The 10,328-nt window shown below is 45.4% G+C and overlaps 2 non-coding genes across 2 annotated transcripts; one reads left to right on the forward strand and one right to left on the reverse strand.

The window, feature by feature from the left end:
* Positions 1-6,038: 6,038 nt before the first annotated feature.
* trnal-aag (transfer RNA leucine (anticodon AAG)) lies at positions 6,039-6,120 on the reverse strand. The gene has a single exon. It is a non-coding gene; the product is annotated as a tRNA-Leu (tRNA).
* A 368-nt stretch (positions 6,121-6,488) lies between these two features.
* Positions 6,489-6,570, forward strand: trnal-aag (transfer RNA leucine (anticodon AAG)). Its single transcript has one exon. It is a non-coding gene; the product is annotated as a tRNA-Leu (tRNA).
* Positions 6,571-10,328: the final 3,758 nt, after the last annotated feature.

Raw genomic sequence — 10,328 nt, forward strand, 5'->3', positions numbered from 1 at the left:
GGTATATTTAAAGCAGAGGTTGATAGGGTCTTGATTAGTAAGGGTGTCTAAGGTTGGGGGAGAAGGCCCAACCTGCCATTAGAGATGGGGAGAATGGGGTTGAGAGGGATCAGCCAATGATAGAATGGCAGTGCAAACTCAATGGCTTAATTCTGCTCCTATGCCTTAAGACCATAACTGTCACCCTCCTCCACCTTTTCTGCTACCTAAACTAACCTTACTCTTACTCAATTCTGATGAAGGGTCCCACTTCCAAATCATTAATTGTTTCTCTTTCCACAGACGCTACCTGACCTACTGGACATTTTCAGAGCTGCAGCAACTGCTATGAAACATAGAAAACCAACAGCACAATACAAGCCCTTAGGCCCACAAAGTTGTGCCGAACATGTCCCTACCTTAGAAATTACTAGGCTTTCCCATAACCCTCTATTTTTCTGAGCTCCATGTTCCTATCCAAAAGTCTCTTAAAAGACCCTATCGTATCCGCCTCCACCACCATCACTGGCAGCCCATTCCACACACTCACCACTCTCTGCGTAAAAAAATGTAACCCTGACATCTCCTCTGTACCTACTCCCCAGCACCTTAAACCAGTTTCCTCTTGTGGCAACCATTTCAGCCCTGGGAAAAAGCCTCTGACTATCCACACGATCAATGCCTCTCATCATCTTGTACACTTTGTAACAAACCTCTCCGGAACTTTGTCTTTACTCACCCTTTGATCTCCTTTGTCCCTCGCATACAGACCCGAGGGTAACAAACTTTAACCCTCTTTCAGACAGGCTGGGAGTCTGTCTATCGCAAATCACAAATACTTTGATGTCACCAGCCTTTCACTCAAAGCTTCTCTCAATTTGTGACAAAGGCCAGTATTTCGGCAGCCTCCATTATTACTTTGTTCTCCTGCATGCTAACTTACAGAGTTTCATATTCTAAGACCTGCAGATCCTTTTGTACTGTGACATTTCATAATTTCACTCAGTTTAAATAATAGTTTCTGTTTACACTCTTGGAAAATGTGGAGAATCTCGCCTTTTCCCACCTTATTCCTCTACAACTTCTTGCCTTTCACTTAACCTATTCATATCCCCCCCCCGCCCCCCCACCGATCCTGTGATGTTGTTTCGGCAGTTTCTCAGCTCTCTCAAGCCAGTGTTTGCAGAACCTCAGTGCCCATTCGTGTGGTCTTGAGTAACAGGTGAATGTTCAAGCTGGCACACCATCACTCTATTGGCTTTTTGGACAAGCTCTCTGACATCTCTGAAATGAAATCAAGGTGAGAACATGTCACATTTACCCTGTGTACCTTGGACTTTGGTTACAATGCTGAGTCTTATCATCTGCAGAAATTCCCTGGCGACTCGGCAATAGTTGGGCATATGAAGGGAGGATGGGAAGGTGAGTACTGAGCCCTGGTAGAGGACTTTGTCAAATGGTGCAGCTCAACATCAGGAGATGGTGATGGCCTTTAGGACGACTAAGCCTGTACTGCCCCGTTACTATTGATGGTGAGGACGTAGATGTGGTGAGGACCTACAAGTACCTGGGGATGCACCTGGATGACAGACACCGAGACTGTGTACAAGAAGGGTCAGAGTCACCTCTACTTCCTGAGGAGACTGAGGTCCTTTGGAGTGTGCAGGCCTCTCCTTCACAGTCTGATCTCCTCCAGTCTGTTGTCACCAGTGGCATCAACACGGGTGATGCCAACAGGCTCAATAAACTGATTAGAAAGTTCATAGGAACCAAACCGGACACACTGGAGGCTGTGACAGAACAAAGGACCCTACGGAAAATCTGGACAATGTTTCTCACCCTCTGCGTGCCACCTTGGCAGAACAGAGGAGCACTTTTAGTCATAGACTGAGACAACTGCGCTGCTCCAAGCAGCGCTTTCAAGGGCTCTACAACTCATGTTCTCTTTACTGTTTATTATTGTTGTATTTGCGCAGTTTGTCTCCATTTGTACATTGTCAGTCTTTGCGTGTAGTTTTTCATTGATTCTATTGTATTTCTCTGATCAATTGCGAATGTTTGCAAGAAAATCGGGCTCAAGGTAGTGACACCCGCTGTACATACTTTGGTAATAAAGTCACTCTGAACATTGAGGCTAGATACAGTAGAAGACCTCGGCGTATTCACGGGTGAAGCATCGCCTCACCTGGAAAGACTGCTTGGGGCCCCAAATGTTGGTGAGGATGAAGGTGTAGAGACAAGTGGAGCACTTGTCCTGCTGGAGATTGGTGGGAAGACCATAATACCGTAAGGGCATAAGATATAGGAGCAGAAGTAGGCCATTCAGCCCATTGAGTCTGCTCTGCCATTCAATCATGGCCTGATCCAATTCTTCCAGTCATCCCCACTCCCCTACCTTCACCTCATACCCTTTGATGCCCTGGCTAATCAAGAACCCGTCTATCTCTGCCTTAAAATACACACAATGACTTGGCCTCCACAGCCACTCGCGGTAACAATACCGCCCTCTGACTAAAGGAATTTCTCCGCACCTCAGTTCTAAATGGATGTCGTTCAATCCTGAAGTCATGCCCTCTTGTCCTGGAATCCCCTACTGACAGGCTACATGGGAAGGAACAAGTGGACTTTGTTGGTTGATTCAGATTCCAGCATCTACAGGAACTATTAGTTCATAGCAGTTTCTGCCAGAAAGTTTTACAGATTAGATTAGTTTATCGCCATATATAGCAAGTGCAATGAAATTTCTTAAAGATCACGGAATAAGCAACATGCATTATAATAAAAACAACACACACAAAATGCTGGTGGAACACAGCAGGCCAGGTAACATCTATAGGGAGAAGCACTGTCGACATACCGTTTGTATGATAGGAATATATGATATGATAGGATATGTCGACATACAATATGTGATAGGAAGAAGCAGAAAGAGGTGGGGAGGGAAAGATGTGCTTGGTAGTGGGATCCCGTTGGAGGTGGCAAAAGTTATGGAGAATTATACATTGACCTCTAACTTCTGTTAATGCCCCTCCTCCCCTTCTTACCCCATCCCTGACATATTTAGTTTTTTTCTCTCTCTCTGCCCATCACCCTGCCTGTTCTCCCTCTCCCTCTTGTGTTCCCCCCTTTCTTTCTCCTGAGGCCTCCCGTCCCATGATCCTTTCCCTCCTCCAGCTCTGTATCACTTTTGCCAATCACCTTTCCAGCTCTTAGCTTCATCCCACCCCCTCCGGTCTACTCCTATCATTTCGCATTTCCCCCTTCCCCCCCCCCACTTCCAAATCTCTTACTATCTTTCCTTTCAGTTAGTCCTGACGAAGGGTCTCGGCCTGAAACTTCGACATTGCTTCTCCCTATCGATGCTGCCTGGCCTGCTGCGTTCCACCAGCATTTTGTGTGTGTTGTTGTTTTAATTTCCAGCATCCGCAGATTTCCTCGTGTTTGCATTATAATAATATTTGTTGTGAATAAAGGACATCTAAATAACTGTCAAAAATGCACACGTACAATGAAAAGCCCACTTGCAGCAGCATCGCAGGAGCATAACATCATATAAGCAACTTCCACAAAAAATCATAAATTAGACACAATTTCAAAAGAAAGAACAAAAAGGTCAAAAAACAGAAACACAATAAAACCCTTGAAGAGTCTCTGTGTGCAGATCGATTCTATTTTCTATTCATAAATAAGAAACAAACATTGTAACCCGCAACAATGACAACCAACGTTCAAAGTAAATTTTATTATTGGAGTATATATATGTCACCACATACAACCCTGAGATTCTTTTTCCAGCGGGCAGCCGCAGCAAATCTATAGAATAGTAGCTATAACAGGGTCAATGAAACATCAGCCGGAGTACAGAAGACAACAAGCAGACACAAATATATATAAATAGCAATAAATAACGAGAACGTGAGATAAAGAGTCCTTAAAGTGAGATCATTGGTTGTGGGAACATCACAATGGATGGGCAAGTGAGTGTAGGTCCCTGTTTTGTTCAAGAGGCTGATGGTTGAGGGGTAGTAACTGCTCTTGAACCTGGTGGTGCGAGTCCTGAGGCTCTTGTACCTCCTACCTGACAACATGCCCAGCATCTGATGATGGATGCTGCTTTTCTACAATGTTTCATGTAGACGTGCTCGAAGTTCACACCTATCGAAGTTTGTCAAAGTTTTTGATGTACTGCCGATTTTCCACTGACTCCTAAGGAAGTAGAGGTGCTGCTGCGTTTTTTTCGCAATTGCACTTGCATGCTGGGTCCAGGACAGGTCCTCTGAAATAGTAACACACAGGAATTGAAAGCTGCTGACTCTCTCCAGCTCTGATCCTCTGATGATTACTGGCTCATGGACCTCTGGTTTCCCTCTCCTGAAGTCTACAGTCAGTTCCCTGGTCTTGCTGACACTGAGTGACGGAGTGTTGTTATGGCACCACTCAGCCAAATTTTCAATCTCTCTCCTGTGTGCTGAGTCATCACCACCTCCGATGTGGCCCACACAGTGGTGTCGTCAGCAAACTTGAATATGGTGTCGGAGCTGTGCTTATCCACACAGTCATAGGTGTAAAGCCAGTAGAGCAGGGGGCCAAGCACACAGCCCTGTGGTGCTCCTGTGTTGATGGAGATCATGAAGGAGATGTTTTTGCCAGTACGAACTGACTTGGGTCTACAAGTGAGGAAATTGAGGATCCAGTGGCACAAGGAGGTATTGAGGCCAAGGTCTTGGAGCTTATTGATTTATTTTGAGGGGATGATGGCGTAGTCGATGAAGAGCGTCCTGATCTAGGCACCTTTGCTGTCCAGATGTTCCAGGGTTGAGTGAAGAGCCAGTGGGATGGCTGTGGACCTGTTGCTCCGGTGGGCAAATTGAAGTGTGTCTAAGTTGCCTCTCAGGCAGGAGCTGATATGTTTCATCACCGGCCTCTCAAAGCACTCCATCATTGTGGATGAAAGTGCAACTAGGCGGTAGTCATCGAGGCAGGTCACCACGCACCAGTATAATCGAAGCCTGCTTGAGTACCCACACTCACAAAGTGAGAGGTTAAAGATATCAGTGAACATACCAGCCAGGTGGTCGGTACATGACCAATTATCCCGACCGATCCGGATGACTTCGTTGGATTCACACTTCTGAAGATAGCCCACATGTCAGCTTCAGATACTAAGGTCAAAGGACCATCAGGAAAAATGGGGGTTTGTGTTGGTTCCTCCATGTTCTGATGGTCAAGATGAGCATAGGAGGCACTGAGCTCATCTGGAAGCAAGTCCCTGCTGTCCCAAATGTTACTCCTTTTAACTTTGTAGGAGGTGATAGCATTCGAGCCTTGCCACAGAAATTGAGCATCCTCGATGATTCAAGTTTTGCTCGGAATCTCCGCTTTGCCCGTGAGATGGTTTTCCGGAGGTCATTCCTGCACCTCTTGTAGCATTCTTGGGTCGCCAGACTTGAATGACTTATCTGGCCCTCAGCAAATTTCAGATCTCAGTTCATCCAGGGCTTCAGATTGGGGATCTGAGGTGCTGAGGTGCTTTTAGAGGCTGTCGATAAAACATATCAACTCCTGCTTGAAAAGTGACGTGAATCCACTCCAATTTGCCTACCAGCTCAACAGGTCCACAACAGATGCCATTTTATTGGCTGTTTGCTCAGTGCTGGGGCATCTGGACAGTAAAGCTGTATACATCAGGATGCTCTTTATCAACTACAGTTCTGCGTTCAATACTATAATTCACTCAAAACTAATCAATAATCAAGAGCTTGGCCTCAGTACCTCCTTGTGCAATTGTATCTTTGATTTCATCATTTGCAGACCGCAGTCAGTTCAGATTGGCAGCAACACCTCCTCCACCATCTCCATCAGCACAGGAGCACCACAAGGCCACTGTTGTAATCGCATTACGCCTCTGTTTCATGGATTTACTGAGGATGCCCCTGGCAAGAAAACAAACGTCAGGGTTGTATTTGGTGAAATATATGCACTCTGATAATAAGTATACTTCGAAATGTGAAAACATTACATGTATATTTAATGTACTATTAAGGTAGAGCAAAAGTTGCTGGCAGCGGTGGGATTCGAACCCACGCCCCCGAAGAGACTGGAGCCTTAATCCAGCGCCTTAGACCGCTCGGCCACGCTACCTTGTGAACAGTGGTTTCCGTAAACACCTACTAGAAGTGATGGTCCACCGAGGTATTGCTTATAAACCACGTGTAAGTGTATAAACGTGTCCACACACCCGTCCTCGTTGTAGCTGGGCAGGGGAACAAGCTCGTCCGATGCTAAAAGAAAGTGATCGCGCTCCCCCAGGCCTGGTGGACCCTCGACGGTGACGATCCGACGATAGCGCCAGGCCACAGCCTCGTAGTTTGAGGCATCGCAGTGAAACGCGACGGCGTCAGGTAGCAGCCGGTTGTGAACTAACAGTTCCCGTGATAATATGAACGACCGACTTTTGCATCATTAAACGGCTCGCTTCAGAGCGGATCTGCGCGGCGAGCTCGTCAGTCGGTAGCGTGGCCGAGCGGTCTAAGGCGCTGGATTAAGGCTCCAGTCTCTTCGGGGGCGTGGGTTCGAATCCCACCGCTGCCAGCAACTTTTACCCTTTTACACAGGGCAGGACTCCCTCCACAAGCGGCCACTGCCTCAACAACAATTAAATCAACAACCTGGACTCCGGGGCAAAATAAAACTGCTGGAGAAATTCAGCAGTAAAAGCAGTTGCTAGAGCCCCTGATTCAGATTTATTTATCACATGTACTTGAAAATACACAGTGAAATGTGTCGTTTGTGTTAACAGCCAACACAAGCCACAGGACCGTAACAAATAAGTACAGTATTAAGCCACGAACAAGAGAAAGTCTGAAGATGCTGAAATTCCGAGCAACACACACACAACATGCTGGAGGAATTCAGCAGGCCAGGCAGCATCTATATATAAAAAACGAGTGCAGTCGACATTTTGTGCCGAAACCCTTCGGCAATCTTACTGAATCCTGCTGAGTCCTGCCTACCCTGCTGAGTTTCTCCAGCATCGTGCGTGAGTTGCACACTATTAAGCTATTCAGCCCATCGAGTCTGCTCTGCCGTTTGTTCACGACTGATACATTCCCTGTTCAACACCTCACAAAGTTCAAAGTAAACTTGTCATCAAAGTGTGAATACGTTTTGTCTGTAATACAAACAGAACAATCTGGAAATTCTCAGCAGGTCGGGAAACCAAGGGAATGCTACTTTTCATCAAAAGGTCTGAAGAAGGGTCTCAGCCCGAAACATGGACTGTTTATTCATTTCCATAGACATTGCCTGACCTGCCAAGTCACTCCAGCATTTAGTGTGGAGTTGCTCTGGACTTCTTGTGTTTACCAAAAGGTCATGTTTTGCTCATTACTTTCTCAATTCCTGCTAAAACATTGTTTACATTTACATTATTTATTATAATATTGTAATTTGCCCTTTACTGTGCCTATTGTCTTGTTTATTACGGTCTTGCACTGTTTTGTAGTCCCATGTAGGTCTGAAGTCTAATTTTTTTTGTTGTTTCAGGTAATCTAGTGTAGTTTTGTGTTGTTTCATGTAGCACCAGGGTCCTGGAGGAACGTTGTTTCGTTTTTATTGTGTACTGTACCAGCAGTTATGGTTGAAATGACTTTATTGACTTCTTCAGGGTTGTGTCTAGTAGAGTAGATATGGGAGAGCCAGCGGACACGAGTAGGTGCAAATAGTAATTGTAACATCGGGCGTGCATTCAATCAGAAAACTAGAGGTGTGTGTAACAGTGGTGATAATCACGGGGAACTTCAATCAACACAAGCACTGGCAGATAAAGTCTTCACATTGGAGAAATAATTCATGGTGCATCATGTACACAAGATGGTTTCTTACATCCTAGTGCTGAGAAAACACAAGAATGGCTCTTAGATCTCATTTTGAGGGATTAGCATAATGTTATCTATAATGTGTAGTAAAAATTGCAGGTCTCATTATTAGTTCTCCTCTGAGCCAACAACAGATGCCCTGGTTTTGATCTTCAGCAGATGTAATGTTTGTGTTCTCTGGACCGGCTGGGTGTAGCAGAGGTATGCACTCAAGCAGGCTGACAAAAATAAACCAACTCCTGAAAGGAAGAAATTTTGTATAGAACAGAGAAGATAGAAATCTCCAGCACGTTGCAGGCCCTTCAGCCCACAATGTTGTGCCGACCATGTAACCTGCTCTAGAAACTGCCTTGCATGTTAAGGGTACGGCTTGTGAACGACAAAAAGTTTTCCAAGGAGGATCAGTGGAAATCTTTTCTGAATCAGAATCAAGTTTAATGTCACTGGCATCCATTGTGAAATTGTTGTTTTGTAGCAGCAGTACATTGCAATACATAATGATTTTTAAAAAACTATAAATTACCAAATATATGCAGTATATAGTCCAAAATTGCTGAGTGTGTGCCTTCAGGCTCCTGTACCTCCTTGGTGATGGTAGCAATGAGAAGAGGGAATGTCCTGGGTGAAGGGGGTCCTTGATGCCAGATAGAAACATAGAAAACCTACAGCACAATACAGGCCCTTCAGCCCACAAAGCTGTGCCGAACCTGTCCCTACCTTAGAAATTACTGGGCTTGCCTATAGTCCTCTATTTTACTAAGCTCCATGTACCTATCCAAAAGCTTCTTAAAAGACCCTATCGTATCCGCCTTCACCACCGTTGCCGGCAGCCCATTCCACACACTCATCAATACTGCCACACCTGTAGTTATGTCAACACATTCACTCAGATGCTGAATGAGAAGACAGAGGTGATTGTTATCTCAGGAGCAGGATTTCCACAAGGTTAACTTGCCGGTTGGTTCAGTTGTGAGGAAGGCAAATGCATTATTAGCTTTCATTCAAGAGGACTAGAATATAAAAACAAGAATGTAACGCTGAGGCTTTGTGAAGCATTGGTCGGACTGCACCTGGAGTATTGTGAGCAGTTCTGGGCCCCGTCTCTGAGAAAGGATATGCTGGCTTTGGAGAGGGTCCAGTGGAGGATCACAAAAATTAATCACAGGAATGAAAGGGTCGATGTACGAGCAGTGTTTGATGGCTCTGGGCCTGCACTCACTGGAGTCTAGAAAAATGAGAGGGATCTCACCGAATTCCTATCAAATTTTGAAAGAGTAGATGTGAAGAGGATGTTTCCTGCGGCGGGGGAGTCTAGGACCGGAGGGCACAGCCACAGAACAGAGTGACGTCCATTTAGAACAGAGATGGGGAGCTATTTCTTCAGGCAGAGGGAGGTGAATCTGTGGAATTGATTGCCTCAAGCAGCTGTGGAGGCCAAGTCATTGGGTATATTTAAAGCAGATGTTACAGAGGAACGATAATAAATTAACACAACAGCCTCAATGGCCTAATCCTGCCCCTATTTCTTACGGTTTTCAATGATAACAGGACCCAGTGTATGTCAGTACTAAAGATGAGGCTGAAGCATTCATATCCAGGTTCAAAATGATGTCAACATGGGAATCAAACTGCCTAAAGACAGGAAATAATATCTGTCAAAACATTTATTGAATTGAATCGACTTTATTATTTACATCCTTCATATACACGAGGAGTAAAAATCTTTATGTTACGTCTCCAAATAAACATGGAATGTGCAATTTATAGTAATTTATGTACAAGAAGATAGCAGGATAGTCAGTATAACATACAAATACAGTTGTGTCAGCATGAGTTAATCAGTCTGGTGGCCTGGTGGAAGAAGCTGCCCTGGAACCTGTTGGTCCTTGCTTTTATGCTGCGGTACCGTTTCCCGGATGGTAGCAGCTGGAACAGTATGTGGTTGGGGTGATCCTTCGGGCCCTTTTTACACACCTGTCTCTATAAATGACCTGAATAGTGGGAAGTTCACACCTACAGATGCACTAGGCTGTCTGCACCACTCTCTGCAGAGTCCTGCGATTGAGGGAAGTACAGTTCCCGTACCAGGCAGTGATGCAGACAGTCAGGATCACAATGGCTGGGCCTTCCTTATCCAGTTCAGCAGCTGGTGTTCTGGTCATAAATCCTGTCGCCTATTTAGAACCTCACACACAAAGTCAGGGATCATCTAGGGAGTGAATGAACATTTCAGACTGAGAGCCCTTATCAGCACTGGGAAGGGAGGGGGAAGCAGAAAACATAAGGAGATTGGGAGGGGTGGGGGAAGACAGACAAGCTGCCCTAATGGCCCAATTGTGTTCCTGTGGCTCTTTTACAAATGCACTGAGGACTGCCCAAGCAGCTGACCTGGTAAGTGAAGAACAAGTGAGGTATGCAAGTCAGTCTGGCTGTTCTGTGTAATGGCATAAACAGTGGACAAATGACAAAGCA

Source organism: Hypanus sabinus, chromosome 29, assembly GCF_030144855.1.
Source record: "Hypanus sabinus isolate sHypSab1 chromosome 29, sHypSab1.hap1, whole genome shotgun sequence".
Classification (NCBI taxonomy): domain Eukaryota; kingdom Metazoa; phylum Chordata; class Chondrichthyes; order Myliobatiformes; family Dasyatidae; genus Hypanus; species Hypanus sabinus.